The sequence below is a fragment of the Felis catus genome, chromosome C2 (assembly GCF_018350175.1).
Source record: "Felis catus isolate Fca126 chromosome C2, F.catus_Fca126_mat1.0, whole genome shotgun sequence".
Taxonomy (NCBI): Eukaryota; Metazoa; Chordata; class Mammalia; order Carnivora; family Felidae; genus Felis; species Felis catus.
In genome coordinates this window covers 111,386,991-111,406,110 of record NC_058376.1, presented here as the reverse complement: position 1 = coordinate 111,406,110, position 19,120 = coordinate 111,386,991, and the positions used below count along the sequence as shown (strand labels likewise).

General features: G+C 36.1%; 2 long non-coding RNA genes across 5 annotated transcripts in view; one reads left to right on the top strand and one right to left on the bottom strand.

Annotated features, from left to right (window-relative positions):
* LOC123380086 overlaps positions 1-19,120 on the top strand; it is a 241,189-nt gene that overhangs the window by 181,709 nt on the left and 40,360 nt on the right. The window lies entirely within an intron of this gene.
* Positions 14,190-17,664, bottom strand: LOC123380089. Its single transcript, XR_006585393.1, has 3 exons — positions 17,289-17,664; positions 15,973-16,095; positions 14,190-14,515 (listed from the first exon to the last, which is right to left on the bottom strand). It is a non-coding gene; the product is annotated as an uncharacterized LOC123380089 (long non-coding RNA).

The window sequence follows — 19,120 nt, the reverse complement described above, 5'->3', positions numbered from 1 at the left end:
ATAGCTTCTAGGTCCATTCGTGTTGTCATAAATGGAAAAATCTCATTTTTTATGGCTGAGTAATATTACAGTGTGTGTGTGTGTGTGTGTGTGTGTGTGTGTGTGTGTGTGTGTGTACACACTATTATCTTTTGAATCCATTATCTATTGATGGACATCTAGGTTGCCTCCGTACTTTGACTATTATAAATAATGCTGCAATAAACATAGAGGTATGTGTATCTTTTCAAATTAGTGTTTTTGCTGTCTTTGGGTAAATACCCAGCAGTGGAATTACTGGATCATATGGTATTTCAATTTTTAATTTTTTTGAGGAACCTCCATACTGTTTCCGTAGTGGCTGCATCAATTTACATTCCTGCCAACAGTACATGAACGTTAACTTTTTCTCTACATTCTTGACAACACTTTTTAAAAAAAAAAAAGATTATTATTTATCTTGAAAGAGAGAGTGGGGGGGGGAGGGGCAGAGAGACAGAATCCCAAGCAGGCTCCACATTCTTAGTGCACAACTCAACATGGGGCTTGATCCCATGAACTGTGAGATCATGACCTGAACTGAAATCAAGAGTCAGATGCTTAACTGGCTGAACCATGTAGGCACCCCCTGACAACATGTTTTATTTCTTGCCTTTTTGATGTTAGCCATTTAACTGCTGTGGGTGATATCCCATTATGGTTTTGATTTGCATTTCCCTCGTGTTTAGTGGTGTTTAGAATCTTTTCACATGTCTGTTGTCCATCTATTATGTCTTCTTTGGAAACATACCTATTGAGGTCCTCTGCCCATTTTTATTTGGATTATTTGGGGTTTTTTGGTGTTGAGTTGTATGAGTTCTGTATATATTTTGAATATTAACTTGTTACTGAAAATACCTTCTCCCATGTGGTACGTTGTCCTTTTGTTTTGTTGATGGGTCACTGTGCAAAAGCCTTTTAGTTTAATATAATCCTGGTAATTTATTTTTGCTTTTGTTTCTCCTGTCAGAGGAGACATATCCAGAAAAATGTAGCTAAGGCAAATGTCCAAGAGATTATTGCCTATGTTTTATTTTAGGAATTTCATGGTTTGGGGGGGGTCTTATGTTTAGGTGTTTAATCCATTTTGAGTTTAGTTTTGTATATGGTGTATAAAATTGGCCGAGTTTTTTCTTTTGCACGTAGCTGTCCAGTTTATATTACCGTATTAATAGAAAGTACAGTGTTTGGACTATTCAAAAGAAGTTTTAACACTAATACCCATTGTTGGTGAGAGTGCAACGAAAGATATCCTTATGTATTTGTAGAAGCACTTTATTTTTTTAATATAATTTATTGTCAAGTTGGCTAACAGCGTGCTCATCGTTTTTGGGGTAGATTCCCATGGTTCATCACTTACATACAACACCCAGTGCTCATCCCATCAAGTGCCCTCCTCAATGTCCATCATCCATTTTCTCCTCCTCCCCACCAACAACCTTCAGTTTGTTCTCTGCATTTAAGGGTCTCTTATGGTTTGCCTCCCTCCCTCTAATTTTTTCCCCTTCCCTTCCTGCATGGTCTTCTGTTAAGTTTCTCAAGTTCCACATATGAGTGAAAACATATGGTATCTGTCTTTCTCTGACTGACTTATTTCACTCAGGATAATACCTTCCAGTTCCATCCATGTTGCTGCAAATGGCAGGATTTCATCCTTTCTCATTGCCAAGTAGTATTCCATTGTATGCATAAACCACATCTTCTTTATCCATTCATCAGTTGATGGACATTTAGGCTCTTTCTAATTTGGCCTTTGTTGAAAGTGCTGTGTAGCAGCATTTTAAATGGTAGAACCATTTGGGGAGCAATATGATAAGAATCAAGAACAATTAAGATGATATTATTCATCAGGTTAAACCCATACCTGGGTATAGAACGTAAGGCAATAATATAAGATTTGGAGGGAAAATATCAAAAATGTATTCACTGTAACACTAAAAGAAAGATAGGAAAATGTAAGCAACTTAAATGTCCATCTATGGGAATATAAATTACTTATGGTACACCAAAAGAATAAACTATTAGGCAGCTTTTGAGGATGAGAAATATGAAACATGTACAGCAATAGAGAATGTCTGTATGCTATTGTAAGTAAGAAAAGCAGAGGTCAAGGCTGTGACCACATTGAGATAGCAATTATGTGAATATAAAGCTTGCTTGATGCCAGAGTCCAGAAGTATTTGTGCAGAGAGGAGAACAGTTTGATTATGTAAGTTGCTATGACTGGGAGAAAAATACCTCTTTCATTAGAGTTATGTTCATGTTGCTATAAAGTCGCTTAAAACAGCATGCATACCTTCAACGAAAAAGAAGGGAAACTTTCCAGTACTTTCTTCACATTTACGAGCTGTTACAGAAATGATGGTAGAATGGGCGAGGACTAGATGTCAGGAACCTGAGCACCATCTGTGATCTTGGGCATGCCTCCCTGCACCTCAGTCACAGATCTGAAAGATGAACCAGTTTAACACGGCTCCCCTAAAGGATATCTGTAGGTGTTTAAGTAGCCACTTTCTCTTTCCAATTAGGTTTGTGTGTAGGGCTCCACAATTGTTGGCAGCACCGCCGTATTCTCTGTTTTTGTAGGAAAGCGCAGTGCATAGGAAAAAAAGGTCTATTAGGCGAGTCAAAGGATGATGTTCCCTGAATCTTGAAGATGTCATCTAGCAAAAGCGGCATTCTAACAGGAGTGAATGTCGTCAGTAAGAGCTGCAAGATAGTTGGAGACCTGTGTAAAGCTGGCAGACAACTACGGTGCGTGTGGCGTATGAATTATAAAACCACTCTGCAAATGCCTCAAGTCCGGTTAGAGTAGGTGCGTTTACTTGTACTCATTATTTATTTATTTTTTTTATGAAGGAAAGACATTGATACTAAATTAAGTTTATTATGGAGCAGTAGGATTAGTGCATCTCAGTACTGTTTAATGTATACAAGAAAATGCACCTTTCACCACTAAGAATATTGAGCTTAATTAGGACATATTTTTACCGCTTAAGTTGATTGTCAGTTTTAACATAACAGTGTTCTCTAACCTAACAGCATTACAGCCTAAAAACGTATCCTTTGCTTTTAGCTGTAACATGTAATTTGTAGTTAAAATTTTGTTCTCTTTCCTCTTTGAATATGTGATAGCTGATATGATTTAATTGCCTGAACATAAAATATATTTTTTTTCTTTTTTAAAAATTTTTAACGTTTTATTTATTTTTGAGACAGGGAGAGACAGAGCATGAACAGGGGAGGGTCAGAGAGAGGGAGACACAGAATCTGAAACAGGCTCCAGGCTCTGAGCTGTCAGCACAGAGCCCGACGCGGAGCTTGAACTCATGGACCGCTAGATCGTGACCTGAGCCGAAGTCCGCCGCTTAACCGACTGAGCCACCCAGGCGCCCCTAAAATATATTTGCTAATTCATAAATATGTGCATATATATGTATGACGTGTACATATACATGTATGTGCATGTTATATATGTGTGTGTGTATATATATGTATTGTGTATATATATATTGTCATATATATATATATATATATATAGTGTGTATATATATATATACACACACACATACATATATACACACACCTGAGATAAGATCATTTTTAAAGGAACTAAAGAGGTTAGGAATGAAATATTTAAAGGGCAGCTTTACCAAACTTCTGTTTTCTGTTATATTCATCTTGAATGAAGTCAAAATTGATCACTATCTTTAGCCAAATAAATTCAGATGAAATATAACCATCCTTTAAAATATATCTCCCAAGTGAAAGGTGAACAACAAAAAGTCTTTTCATCAATTTTAGGTACAGAATGTGCTGGGGAACAACTCTGGGATTAGCATGATTACAGTCTTTCATTACAAGTCAGAGTTGATTAATGTCTCCTGAAATTCCACGTTAACCTAAAACCTTTGCAAAATCGTAGTTCCTAAATGGAACCCTAATGAACCTACTTAATGTCCTTTCTGAATAACCCTTATCAAGTAATTCTGACAACACTATATTTATATGTTACTTTGTAATTCTACATGGATTTACTTGGAAAAAAATGGTACTTTATTTTTCACAAGGAAACTGGGTTAAGCTTCTGTAATGGTTGTCATTCTCAAAAAGAAATTCTGCTTTCTGATCTTATAGTTTATTTTTGATTGCTAATTTAAATTCTTAATTATGCATAGTGTATTATAATTTTCTGATAGAAATTTCTAATAATTTCTAATATTAATCCATTATGGTATTTATTTTTCACCAAATATTTACTGCACACTTAACTATACATCGGCATGTACTTGCAATCGTTCATTTACAATGAATCTTAGTCCTGTGTAATTTACATAGCATGGGATTTTTATTTAAGATATAATTCTATTACCATAACATTAACCCTTTTAAAGTATATAATTCAGTGACTTTTGATATACTTACAAGAGTGTACAACAATTGCCACTAACAATTTTTTCACTACTATTTTGAAAAGAAATCCTGAACCCTTTAGCCATCACTCCTTATTCTCCTAGCCCCATAGTTCTTGGCAGTCAACATCTATTTTATGTTTTTATGGATTCTTCCTATTCTGGATATTTCATATAAATCCAATTACACAATACGTAGCATTTCATGTCTGGCTTCTCTTTCACTTATCGTAGTGTTTTCGAAGTTTATTCACATTGCAGCATATATCGGTAAGTATATGCTGAACAATATCCCCATGTATCAATATACCACATTTTGTTTATACATTCATCAGTTATGGACATATGAGTTGTTTCCATTTTTTGCCTACTGTGAGTATGCTGCTATGAACATTCATGTTTAAGTTTTTATGAAAACATATGTTTTTAATTCTCTTGGATATGAATTGCTAAGACATATGATCATTCTGTTTAACCATTTGAGGAACTGCTTGACTGTTTTCAAAAGCAGCTGTACCATTTTACTTTCCCAATACCATATATGAGGGTTCCAATTTCTCTCATCCTCACCAACACTTCGTATTGCCCATGTTTTTGATCATAGCTATCCTGGTGGGTGAAATAATACCTCATTATGGTTTTGATTTACATTGCTTAATGACTAAAGATGGTGAGCATCTTTTCTTGCACTTATAAACCATTTGTATGTCTTCTTTCAAGCAATATCTACTCAAATTATCTATTTATTTTTAATTGTATTGTTTGTCTTTTTATTGAGTTGTAAGCATTGATTACATATTTTAGATGATAGATCATCACCACACATATGATTTGCAACTATTTTCTCCTGTGAGTAGTCTTTTTGCTTTCTTAATAGTATTGTTTGAAGCACAAAATTTTAAACTTTTATGGTGTTCTTTAATTTTTTTTATTTTGTTGATTTTATTTAAAACGTCTTATCTAAGAAACCATTGCCAAATCCAAGATCATAAAAGTTTACTCCCATGTTTTCTTCTAAGGTTTTAATAATAGTAGATCATATATTTAAGTTTTTGACCCATTTTGAGTTAAGTTTTGTAGTTAATGTGAGGAGTACAGTTTTATTCTTCTGCATATAGATATCCAGTGGTCCCCACAGTATCTATTAAAAACTATGTTTTTCCCTTTTAATTGTTCTGGCACCCTTATAAAAAATCAAATCCCCATAAATGCTGGGTTTATTTCTGGCTCTAATTCTATTCCATTGATCTCGGTGTCTGTCATTATGCAAGTACTACTGTCTTGATTACTGTAACTTTGTAGAAAGCTTTAGAAATTGGGAAGTGTGAGTCCCTGTGAGTGTTTGTTGTTGTTGTTTTTCCAGATTGTTATTCTGGGATGGTTATTCTGAGTGCTTTGCACTTTCTTATGACATTTAGGAAGAGTTTATCAGTTGTAAAAATTGCAGCTGAGATTTTGATAGGAGTTACATTGAATTGTTTGATCAGTTTGTATATTATTGTCATGTTAACAATATTGAGTCTATCAGTCTAAAAACATGAGAGAGCTTTCTATTTATATAGGACTTCTTTTATTTCTTTTAATAATGTTTCATACTTTTTAGCATATACACATATGGCATTCATTAAACATATTACTTTGTTAAATATATTCCTAAGCATTTTAATATTTTTGGTGCTATTATAAATGAAATTGTTTCCTTAATTTCACTTTTGGATTAGTCATTGCTAATAATAAAATATAATCGATTTTTGTATATTGATCTTATATCCTGCAACCTTGCTGAACTCATTAATTAGTTCTAACAGCTTGTTGTTGTTGATGATGCTTAATATATTCTTTATAGGGGTTCATGTTTTCTACAATTAGAAAAGAAGTTTTACTTCTTTCTTTCTAGTATGGATATCTTTTATTTTTTCTTCTTACCTAATCGCCCTGGCCAGAACCTCCGGTGCTGTGTTGAATAAAAATGGTGACAGTGAACATTCCCTGTTCTGTTTCTGATCTTAGGGGGGAAGTTTTGCATCTTTCACCATTACTCATGATGTTTTTCTAAGGTTCCCTTTATAAGGTTGAGGAAGTTTTCTTCTATTTCTAGTTTCAATCATGAAGTGATGTGCAAGTTGTCAGTATAAGAATTCTGTTATAAAAGAGTTCTATGTTATAATTATATAACATAACATATATAATTATGTTATTCTGTGTAATATTGACTAAAGTTTCCCAGGTGCTTCCAGGACAGCCAGCCAACTGCCTAATACAAGGTTTTTCCCATTCTAACTCAAGCCTGTCTATCCACTTCACTTGCCACATCTCACCTTATGATCCATAGTCTAGTCATAAGGAATTCCTACACAAAAGGATCACATGCTCTCCCTCAATTCTGGCTCTGCATTGATGGTTACATGCCTAAAACACAAACTTCTTTCTTTTTCCTTCAAGGCTCAGCACAGGTATCATTTTTTCTTCGTTAGATCTTCATCCTATAGGTTCCCAGAGCTTGCTTACTCTGTCTGTCTGTTTATATCATCTCAACTCTACTCACATAATATGTCCAGTTGTCTAACTTCCAGTAGACTAGAGATTTTCTGACATGATAGTCATCATCTGCATGATAGATGGTACAGAGTGGGTTCCTAAATTAAATAAATAATTGTTAGTTTTAATATCATGAGAAGTAGCCTCTGGACTACTGTGAAAACTACAGCTTACTTATAGAAAAGGCTTTTAAAAAAAACTTCCATTGGCTCATAGCAAGGTAATTCAAACTTTTGGCACTTGTGGATAACTTAATGGGCTTTTGAAACACATCCAAACCACAACATTTGGATACATTTTCAAAGATATATCCAAATTTGAATTATTAAAGCACTATTTTAAAAATTAACATCAATGATAACACAAATTATAAAATAACATCAATTAAAGGGAAAATACCATGTGTAATCTTGCTGTAAGTTATCTATAAATCTTAAAGATAGAAAACTTGAAGGTAGGACCAAGTTCCACATTACCATTCTGTTTTATTTTTATTTTAAATTAGAAACTTCTAAGTCACAATGGCAATATATTAGAGAAGGCAGCACATGTTTGATGAATCTGTAAGACAGTTCTAGATCGTGGGGAATTTTAGTCACACAACTCACCACAGACTACAGACTACTTTTCAGTACCATGTTAGATGTTAGGATACAAACATATCCCCTTGCAGAAGGTATAAGATGGAAATAGAGGCAAATAGAGCCGTGAACCCATTTCATGTTGTATTGCAACAGTAGGTAAAATTATAAAATATACCTAATAAAGGTCATCTCTTTCTTTCTGTGACAAGGGTAAAAAATCATCAAGTATGGGAAAAAATCAGTTATTAATGTGGGGGCAATCTATTATCTTAAGAAACCCTAATGCATATACTCAAGAGTAAAAGTTGTTATGTTTCCTCCCTGAAGTGATAGGTTCAGGTTATCCAAGACAGTTATGGTATACGATAGTGATTAGGGTTGGGGCTCCAGAGTCAGTTTACCTCCATTAGAAGTCTGGCGTCACTATTTTTCCCCTTGTGACCCATAGTAATTTGTCTATATCATGTTTTTAAAGTGGAGATAATAATGGCTTCTACTTTAAAGGCAGGGTTTTCTTTGCTTACCTCAGATTGGGTAACAAATGTAATATGCTTAGGATATGTCTAGCACATAGCATGTGCCCAATAGCAGGGTGACTAAGCAGAGAGGAAATGGGGAAGAAATCCCTGCACCTTTTCTCTCAGTCTCCCATCTCCTGCCCGTGCTTTCCAAAGGCCAAAGTCAGTACAAACCAGCTGCAAGACTTGGGGACTTTCTTGGAATTCTGCTTCCCACAAGTATATGTTGTTCATACTTGCCGTATATTAGCCATCTGGTCATTGCCTTATTGTTAATGCACGTCTTTGCTCTTCTGAGTTGTGGATTCCTTGAGGATAGAGATAATACATTTTTCACAACTGAATCTCAGGGGAACTTTAATAAATATTATTGAATTAAATAAGTACTGTAAGAATAATATATATTCAAATACAGAGGAAGGCAGAGGAAGGAGAGAAAGGCTTTCAGGAGTAGCAATTTTTGAGATGGACAATAAAATATGATTTCTTTTGCTTTTAAGGTAATTATCATTTTTTTCCATAGCTATATGTTTTTTTAAAAGAAACAATACTACATGAATATTCTCTTTTAGTAAAGAAGCATTCAAACAATATAAGCGTGTAAAATAAATAAAAAAATTTCCTTTTACTAGACTCCAAATCCCATTCTGCTAATCAAAAATAACTAATTTTAACAAATCAACGTGAATTTCACCTAAATCTTTCCATTGAGAAACACATGTGTGTTTATGTGTGATATGGGTGTGCAAGTATTTAATTACATAGTGTGGATTCTTATTTTATATAATTTGGTTCACAGTTTCTGTGGCAATGTTCCGTGTACTGATTCTTTCCTAGAAAATATATCTTGGAAATCTTTCCACCATATAAACAATGCTGCAGTATTTATACATGTATTTACATACACTTTGGAAATAACTTCCATAAAATCCTCTAAAATGGAATTGCTGGGCATAAAGTTATGCACACTACAAATGATAACAATGGGGAGGAGTCTAAAGTCTTTTTTGTGCTTGAAATTTTCTCTTGTGTCAATGTACTTCAGTAAAAAACTCTTAAAATATATTCTAGATACTTCTATCATTTTTTAATAAAATGATAAAGTAAATGAATGTTTTAAGTGACCAATTATCTGTCTACAGAGAATGATTGAAATTCCAGTTAAATAAAGGCGCCAAGAGAGATTTATTGTTGGTAAATTGGTATTTTTAATGTTACCTATTTATCAACTTGTTCCCCCAAAAGGACTTAATGCCCATGTGAGTTTCTAATTTGCAGTATAATGAAGGCTTAAAGGAAAAGATGGATGAATATGGTTACAAAATAAGATAGCATTTACCTAACCTTAACCTTGTTCATAAACAAGCCAAGAACCATGTTATGTTTTCAGACACAGGGTTGAACTGCCTTTATGAAACATTATTAGAAGAAAACAGAGGGCTATTTAAGCTAAAATTATGAATGTCTAGATTGGATTCCCCAAAAGCAGAGCCTAAAACAGAGCTTCAAGTATGTACTTTCTCCCTCTTGGGTTACCTATTCTATGTACGATGGGGAATAAATAGTCCCTTGCTTCTATATTCTCATTTTATCTTGCAATATTATAAAGATTTTAAGAAAAAATAATAACAGTACCCACTCCTGTGAAAGATGCCATTTTTACACATACTTCTTAATTAGCTTATATGCATCAGTTTAGAAAACGGATTTATTAGTCCTAATAAACCTTCTGAGTTTTAAATAGCCCAGTTGAATCACACCTTTTTTTTTCCCCCCCCTCTGGTGGCCGGTTAACAAATGGTGTTTCAAGACCATGACCATTTAAAATATAATGCTGAGGGGCGCCTGGGTGGCGCAGTGGTTAAGCGTCCAACTTCGGCCAGGTCACGATCTCACGGTCCGTGAGTTCGAGCCCCGCGTCAGGCTCTGGGCTGATGGCTCAGAGCCTGGAGCCTGTTGCCGATTCTGTGTCTCCCTCTCTCTCTGCCCCTCCCCCATTCATGCTCTGTTTCTCTCTGTCCCAAAAATAAATAAAGAACGTTGAAAAAAAATTTAAAAAAATAAAATATAATGCTGAAACATAAGCCAGTGGTCAATTGAAACTTCATTTTTCTGTAAGCAAAATTATTTTTTGCCTCTTCATCAGAATTGTCTTCGTCACAGTGTGTTTGGGTAGCATTTTTATCAAAGAACCGTGAATAGATGTATAATTTCTATAATAAGGTATTTCACTGAGGTGAAATTAAACAACATGGAAGAAGTATGTTCCTGTCCTGTTGGAGGACCCAGGTATTCACAAAGACTGGCCAGAGTCTGCTTTTACTTGAAGAGCACAGTGTTGTACTGTGAGAACTAAATTATTCACTGCAGTAATCATTGCAGGAAAAAGCTGCTAACTGTAACTAACCTTTCTTTCCCTGTGGAACAATGCAAAATTCAACTTTTGCATTCAAAGGAACTGGCAGAAAGCCTCAAATGTGTGGGTTTTACTTTCGCTGGGAATCTCTTTGCAGGCTGTAGTTACTGTAGGACACAGTGTCAATAGGTAACAAATGACTTCAAGGAATGATACAAATCTGATTAAAACTGCCCCAGTTTGTGCCGCCAACAGTCCCACATATGTTGAGGTTTTGAGTAAGAGGCATGATGTGATTTCTTCCACTCCTAGTCAGGACATAAAATTCAGGTCTCAGTTGTGACCTCTTGACGTTGACGGATGCTAGGTCTTTGTCCTACCTCGACTCAACTGAAATTATATGACAGAGCTATGTATAAGTGCATTTATTTTTCTTTTTGGCAGACTTTCTAATTTTTGCCAAATTTGACTCAATGTGTTTACAACTACTGATGACTAGAATTTAGTTGTAGTTGCTTATTTACTTAGGGAGAAAAACAGATCGAGGAAACTTTGTAGGTAAGGAGCTTTAAGATGTGCATGTAGAAAAAAAAATCTATAAGTCTGTTACTTCTATGCCCAAATCAAATATACTTGAAGTATAAGAACCTAGAATGCGAGGCTCACTGAATGGAATATTACTTTTAAAACCTAAGCCTTAAATTTTAGAACACGTTCCAGCGATTCTCAGAAGGCATTCTACACAGGGTTAGCAATTTAGCACCTGACAGTTTCCTTCTGTTGACAAGTGACATATTGAGAAGGAAAGCATCTCCTGGTAAGCTTATCTAGGAACCTATGTTCCTATTTTTTTTTTTAAATAAATAGCATCCCAAGGAAAGCATTATTTTTTGGGGGGGGTGTATCATTATCGCATACTTATTCGATTATTTATTGTCATAACATGAAAATTTTCTTCATTTTCCAAATTCTTCTTAGAGAATAGAACCTTAGTGATCTTGCATTAATCTTTTCATTAGGTAATTAATTAGACATGTACTATAGTTCACTTGCCTTTTAACTGTGTTTACTAGGAAGCTCTGTGCCTACTTTTGTACTTAACTATGTATTTTCTTTATCCTAGATTGTCATATAATCATTTTACACATCTTGAGTCTGTCATTACTCTGATCCATCATTTTACTCTTATTCTGTTGGTTATATTTCATTACTACAAATAGTATTTTTTAAATTGGATCAACTAAAACTATGGAGAGGGAAAGAGGATGGTGGGAGAATGGAGGAGAGTGAAGCCAGAAATGCAGCCAAGCTTTTATTTGATTCCTTTTTAAAAGTTTTTGATCCTATGGATAGTCATTGAATCCTAGTATTCAAAGGTTGCCTGGGGGCACTGGGTGGCTCAATCCCTTGAGCATCCGACTTCAGCTCAGGTCAAGATCTCACAGTCTGTGAGTTTGAGCCCTGCATTGGTCTGTGTTGACAGCTCAGGGCCTGGAGCCTGCTTCAGATTCTGTGTCTCCCTCTCTCTCTGCCCCTCCCTGCTCATGCTCTGTCTCATTCTGTCAATACATAAATAAACATTAAAAAAAATTAAAAAAAAAAAAAAGAAAGTTTGCCTGTTGTAGCAAAAAGCACTACCTGCCGCTAGAGGAAATAGCATGGTGCTCGAACATCAGATTGGGCTTTATTCCTTGTAAATGCATAAAAATACTTGCATTTTCTTTGAGTCTCTGCTAACTTGACAGAAAAATAAAATATAATGCATTTGCTTAAAAACAATGCATAACACATAATGGTCATTGATGGCTGAACATCATTTAGATTAATTTATTACTTGTTTTGCTTATACTCCCTGGGCTAAAAAATCACAGAAACATATTAACATCTATTAAATCTGCCCCTGGCGAATTCTTCTGAATTTCAAGTTCTAACAACAATTGGGTAGAAGAAATGGTTGAGACACCTGCCTCTCTTCCTGTTGGGATTTTAGCATTCACCCCATCTACCATCTACATTTAGTCTTGAACTTTCTCCCCTGGGCCATCACCTACCTTTTGCCATTCATTTTGCTTCCCCAAATTAATTTCATATGGCCAAGAGGAAACAAATACCCTTTGCAAACATGTGGAACTTTCTGCTCTGTCTCCTGACTTGTTTTAGTTAAGGTTAATATTGGTAATCTCTACTAACATCTTTTTCCTGGCAAAAGAACGAATTGTCACCTCAGCCTTGAACTGCCTATAATCTTTTTCTCTGTTAACCTGGCCCAGCTCATGTTCTTGTTGGCTTCAAAATAGACCTCATTTATAATTTTCCTTGTAACTTTAGTTTCCTCCATCATCACTGGAATTGTTTGCAAGTTATTTCTAAATTTTTTTAATAAGCAAAAAACAAAAACAAAAACCCCACAGAATCTCTCACTTACCTTGGAAGATATAAAAATTTTTGACTGGTTCCACAGCCTGTATCATTTAAAAAAAATATTTACCGCCACTACTTACTATATATAAAGGCTTAAATAAAATCTTTAAAACATATTTGAACACTCAACCAGTCAAAATACAGATTTTATTTCCTAATACTTTTGAATTTATGGTGCCTTCTTACTTTTACCGCTTTGAAAAAAATTTTAACTGAATCTGTAAAAAATTGATTTTCTTTCCTATATGTATATCATCTTTATATCCCTTTAGTGAAATGCTTTCCTTATGATTGCATATTACTGAAATCATGCAGATAATGCTCCCTAAAGCAGTCTTAAGGTTTGTAGACATTGAACTGCTGCTATAAATTTAGTTGTAAATAAATAGTTGTTAAAAATTTAGTTGTAAATTCATTTCAAATTCATCCCCCCCCCCCATATCTCACTAAATAATAATTTCATGGGTCTCTTTGAAGGAGAACTTGCCCCAGAAATAGATACTTTTTATTAGGAAGGCTTTGAATAAATAGGTAACTATCACATTTGGAAGCCTCTTCTCTAAGGGTAAGATATCCTCCCCGCTGCCAGGAGTCTTTTCTTTCTTTACACTTCACTTCCTGTCCAACCCCATATTTAAGTTATCACGAGGTATGAGCTATGGGGGTTTCCTTCACCACACATCCGGGGCATGGCGGCGTCTTACCATTCTCACCCAAGTTCTCGTCTTTCCTCCATTGTTTGATTGAAATGCCTCCTACGTGACCTCTGTGCCTCTTTCCTACCTCCCTTCTACAATGCAGGCTTACCATAGGGCAGCAAAGCAAGCCCTTATAAAGCCCTTAAAAAACATTTGCCAGATCATGTCACTTAACTGCCAAAACGCTTCTGTGGCCTCCTATTTCAAATCCTCCTATTTCAAATCCAAAGTCCCAGCAATAAGCAATAAGACTTCCATTACTTGGGTTGTCTGCTAGCTTTCCAACCTCTTCCCCCACCGCTCTCCCCTTTGTCCTCTCATGTCTGCACTCCCTGGCCTCCTTCCTGTTGACTAAATGCACTAACGCCCCGAGTTCTTTCACTTGCTGCTCCTTTTACAAAAAAAAGAAAAAACAAAAACAAAAACATTCTCCTTGACGAACCCGTGGCTCACTCTCACTTCTTACACTTCGCTGCTTAAATGTTATCTTATCAGTGATGCCTTCCTAGATCACTCTATGAAAAATAAAACAGCAAATCAACCAGCCCCCTCCTCCAACACGGTCCTTCCCATCACTCTACTTTATCTTTCTCCATTGCACTCATTGTTAGTTGACATACTGTATATAGTTACTAGATTACCTTTTCTGCTCTCCAGAATGAAATCACCATAATAACAGGACTGTTTTCTTCTTTGCTGTTTCCCCAGTGCCCAGAACAATGAACGGGATTGTAAACGTCAGTGCTTGATTCTGTATGTTAAGTGAATGAACAGGTACACGCATAGGTCCTACTCTGTTGCAGCATAACATACTCTTTATTGGACGCCAAGACGTTCCATTAATTTTGCAACTTACTTTTCGTCCGATTTCTGCAGAAGACAGGCCTCTGGTTTTCCCAACTTCTTCACTGACTTTCTGCCTCAGAGATTTTCTCGGCTTACAAATCAACCAGGAATAGCAGGCGATGTGCTAAAATGCGTAGGGTAACACTTTAATAGTTCTCATCAGTCAGATTAGACAGTATGTTAGGACAGGTGGAATAAGCCTATTGACGGGTAACTATTGAACACGTGCACTGTGTTACTTCTGCTAAAATGCAATTTGGTATTATTCATTCCTTTTCATATCTGGTGAGCTAGTCATGTAAATGTCATCTTACTTATTTCTCTCTTTCAGTCACACATGGCCGGATAGACACGGTTTGCATTGCTGAATCTCAGGGCGGGATGTGTGGTAACTTAATAATATCGCACATCAGCATATAAATATTAGACACCCTCTGACACTGATTTTCTTCAAATATTTGTTCAACAGAACTAAAGGTTGAGGCTGGGTTCCTTGTAAAAAAGAAAACTGAACAGAGTCAGCGTCCAGTCGTTGGCACGTGTAATTCTCCTAAGTCTCCAAATGGTACACAAGCGGGGCAAAATAAAAGTTTTGTTTTTAGTTTTTGCCTAGCTTCTCAGCAACACCTTTTGGGATCTCACCTGTCCCATCCCAAGTAGCTTTACAAAATAGTCCTTTTATCATCATATTACATTCACACAGAGTGGAGTTCTATAAATACGCCTTCCCCAACAGAGGACAACGTTTGTTCTGTGCCCTTATAGGTTGGTGCCCTGGGCAGAGGCCCAGCTGACTCACCCCTTAATCTGGCCTGGTCAAGATCTTACAATTCTACCTGCTACTATTTCGGAAAGGAGAGGAACGTTGTTGTTCTCACCCGAAATGATATTTTTTAGCTGTATTTCAATTGAATCCAACCTTCAGTTTTGCTAATTAAATAAGCCCTTTAAAATAACAGTAATTTTTATTATTATCACGGGCAGAACTCAAACTTCCAAAAAGAAATGCTAGAGACTGTGTTTTTTTCCCCCAAATCTGAATTAACATTTAAAGTGAAAGAACATTGTTTAACTAAGGATTGGTTAGATAATAAATGAGTCGGTCAGATTTTACTGTGGTTTGTTGTGTTTTGTTCTACATTTCAGTTGCTTTTCCTGTGCAGGTTCTAAGTGTCCTCTGGGATGGCTGTTGAGTTTTATTCTTAGTCCTATGGGCCCTGCGGGGAGGAGGTTGTGAGGCACTCTATGCTGCAGAGAGGTCTGTAGAGACCTTTGTAGACGTCTGCAAAGGCAGCAATGACTACCTAGGTTGGTGCCTGGATCCTGCAAGAGCAGGGAAGGACAGCGAGACAGCCAAGGTCCAAACCCATGGAAGCCCAGCAAGCTTAGCAGCTACATTTTTCAGTTTCAATACCACCATTTCCAAGCAATGGAGAGTTTCAAAGCAATAGATTTTTGTCTATTTATGCCTTTCTTGTAATTGGCAGGGAGTAGATTTGATAAAATTGCTTATTTTACCTCTTTATGCCTTAAATGAAGGCAAACAGGAAAAGGAAGAGGTTAGTTAACACCTGTTAGTACCATGTAATTGTGTCCGGTATTGATTAGGGTCCAGATGGAGTCTCTGGGTCCTCCAGTAAATCCTACACCACTGCAGGAGTCCTTGGTACAAAGGTCCAGTGCTGTTTCTCTGTATTCCACGTTCTTTAAAAAAAAGTAAATAAATAATGTTTATTTATTTTTGACAGAGAGAGACACAGAGTGTGAGTGGAGGAGGGGTGAGAGAGAGAGAGAGAGAGAGGCAGACAGAATCCGAAGCAGGCTCCAGGCTCTGAGGTGTCAGCACAGAGTCTGACGCTGGGCTCGAACCCACAAACTCCGAGATCATGACCTGAGCTGAAGTCGGACACTTAACTGACTGAGCCACCCAGGCGCCCCAAATATTCCACATTCTAAAATTAAATTACTTTTGCGAAGATAACCCAAAAGTCGGCTGCCAGCGTCCTTAAATCTCTGAGCTTCCTGGGGCTGCAATATGCTTTAAGATTTTAATAAATTTGCTTCCAATCCCTTCTCATTGAAAGGTAGGAAGACTAGCATCCCACCAAATATTTGGGACTACTTAACAGCTTTCACCTTTCACTTCCACTGAATTCTATCTTTCCACTTTACATTTTTTTCACCTTTTCCATGTTTAATCATCCCAATGAAAAGTACCTCACTTCCTAATGCCTTCGGGGAATACCAAGACAGTAACATTATACCACTCCACTTCATTTCTGGATCAGTTGATTGATTTTTCTCTTCACAAGTTGTTTATTTTCATGCTTCTTTGCATGCCTTTTTTTTTTTTTTTTTTTTTATTGGTCGCTGGACCTCGTGAATTTAACCTTTCTATGTCTGAGTATTTTCCGCTTACTCTTCATGTGGTGATTTGGAGAGTTTGGTCCTTTTGGGCATTGCTTGTGAGCTTTGTTAGATGGGATGAGAACTAAGACTAATATTTTCCTAACGATGATGGAGGACATTTTTTGAACTCTAGCCAATGCCCCTAAATTATGAGGTGCTTCTACTTTGGCTGTTGGGTAGAGAGAGGTGCTATTCCTGGTCTTGTATGGTCTCTTTCTTGTGGTTCTTTCCCTGAGATCCCATTTATGTGCTGATCACTATCTTTTGAACCCTTCAGGGAAACCTTCTGCTGGTTTCCAAAATTTTCATTCCCTGCAACTCTCACTACCCAAATATCTGATAGTCTGCCTTGTAAACTCTAGCTGCCTTGGCTGTTCTGCACTCAATGTTCTGTCTCCTCCATTTAGAGGGATATTGGGCTTTGCCTGGATTTTCTCTCCCATTTGCCTAAGCCCCAGGCATGAAACTGGGGCAGTTGTAGGACTCACCTTGTTTGTTCCCAACTTGGAAGGATCACTGTCCTTTGTTGTCTGATGTGCAATGTCTTTTGTGCCATTGTTTCATCCATTTTTTTTTTTTTTTAGTTGTTTCAGGCATGAGGGTAAACCCAATTCCTTCTATCTTGACTAGAGGCAGAAGTTCTTTGAGGCTACGGTTTGAAAATAATCTTGTGAAACAACTACTCATTCCCTTATTCACACCCTCTTTACATCTAGGAGAACCCAGTTCATGTGTCACTTTTTCTGGTTAAGTTTTCTTAATCTTTCTCTTACCCCCCACCTCACTTCTAGGGAAATATATTGTTTCTTCTCTGATTTGGCATTATTTTATTCTTATAGCCTCTTAGCATTTGTCACATATTTATGTATTCTTTTTCAAATATATATAGATCCTATACTGTTTTGGTAACTAAAATATTAACAAACCATTTTTCCATTATACTATTTTTAACTGCATGAAATCAACAAATTTTACCACAGCTAGTGAAAAAATAACAAAGACATTGAGAAAGTATTTTTTAGTAAAAAATAATGGATCAAGCCTATGTGTTTACCTCCTGAATCCTTGCCAAAGAAACAATAATGAGATGTTAAATAGGCATTTACACAGTAATCAAGATGGCGGTATGGTGGTAGAGACTCAGACACATAGGTTAATTGAGAAGCAGAATGAGATACACACAAATATACTCAATTAGTTCTTGACAAAGGAGCAGAAGCAATTCAGTGGAACAGAGACAGCCTTTGCAGTGAATGATTTGATAACAATGATTTCTCATAACATCCATTGGGAGAAAAAATAAGTAAAAACCTTGACCTATGCTTCACACTTTTTACACAATTGGATTCAAAATGGATCTAGAACTATAAAACTTCTAGAAAAGAGCGTAGGAGGAAGAACTACAAAATCTGGGACTGGCAAAGAATTCTCAGACTTGACACCAAAAGCAGGATCTATAAAAGGAAAAACATACACAAGGTCTCTTCAATATTAAAAAACCTTGTTCTCTTCAAAAGACCCTGTTATAAGGATGAAAAGACAAATTACAGACTGGAAGAAATTATTTGTGAGTCAGTTACTTATCTCACAAAGACCTTGTATCCAGAATACTTAAAGAACTCTCAACATTCAACATTAAAAAAAACAAACAAAACAGGTACTTGTTGTGATGAGTACTGAGTATTGTATTGTTAAATCACTCTATTGTATACCTGAAATTAACATAACACTGTATATTAATTATACTTCAATAAAAATATCAAATAAAAACAAGCAATCCAATTGGCAAAATGACATGCAGAGACATTTCATCAAGGAGAATATACAGATGACAAACACACATAAACATATTTGGCATTATGAGCAATTAGAGAAATGCACATTAGAAGTATAATTAGTTGTCACTGCATCCTTACCACAAGGCTAAAATAAAAAAAAAATAATGACAACACCAAATGCTGGTAAGAAGGCAGAGAAATTTAACTGCTCATATATTGCTGGTGTGAACGTACTATAGTACAGCCAGTTTGTAAAATAGTTTGACAGTTTCCTTTAAACCTAATAATGGAGTTACCATATGACACAGCAATGGAACACTTGGGCATTTATCCCAGAGAAATGAAAATTAATCTCCACACAGGAATTGATGCACAAATATTCACAGCAGCTTTAGTGATAATTGCTAAAAACTGGAAACTACTCAAATGTCCTGCACATGGATGAATGGTTAAACAGACTGTGGTACCATCATAGCACGGAGTACTACTCAGTGATGAAAAGGAATGAACTACTAATATACGCAACAACTTGGATGAGCCTC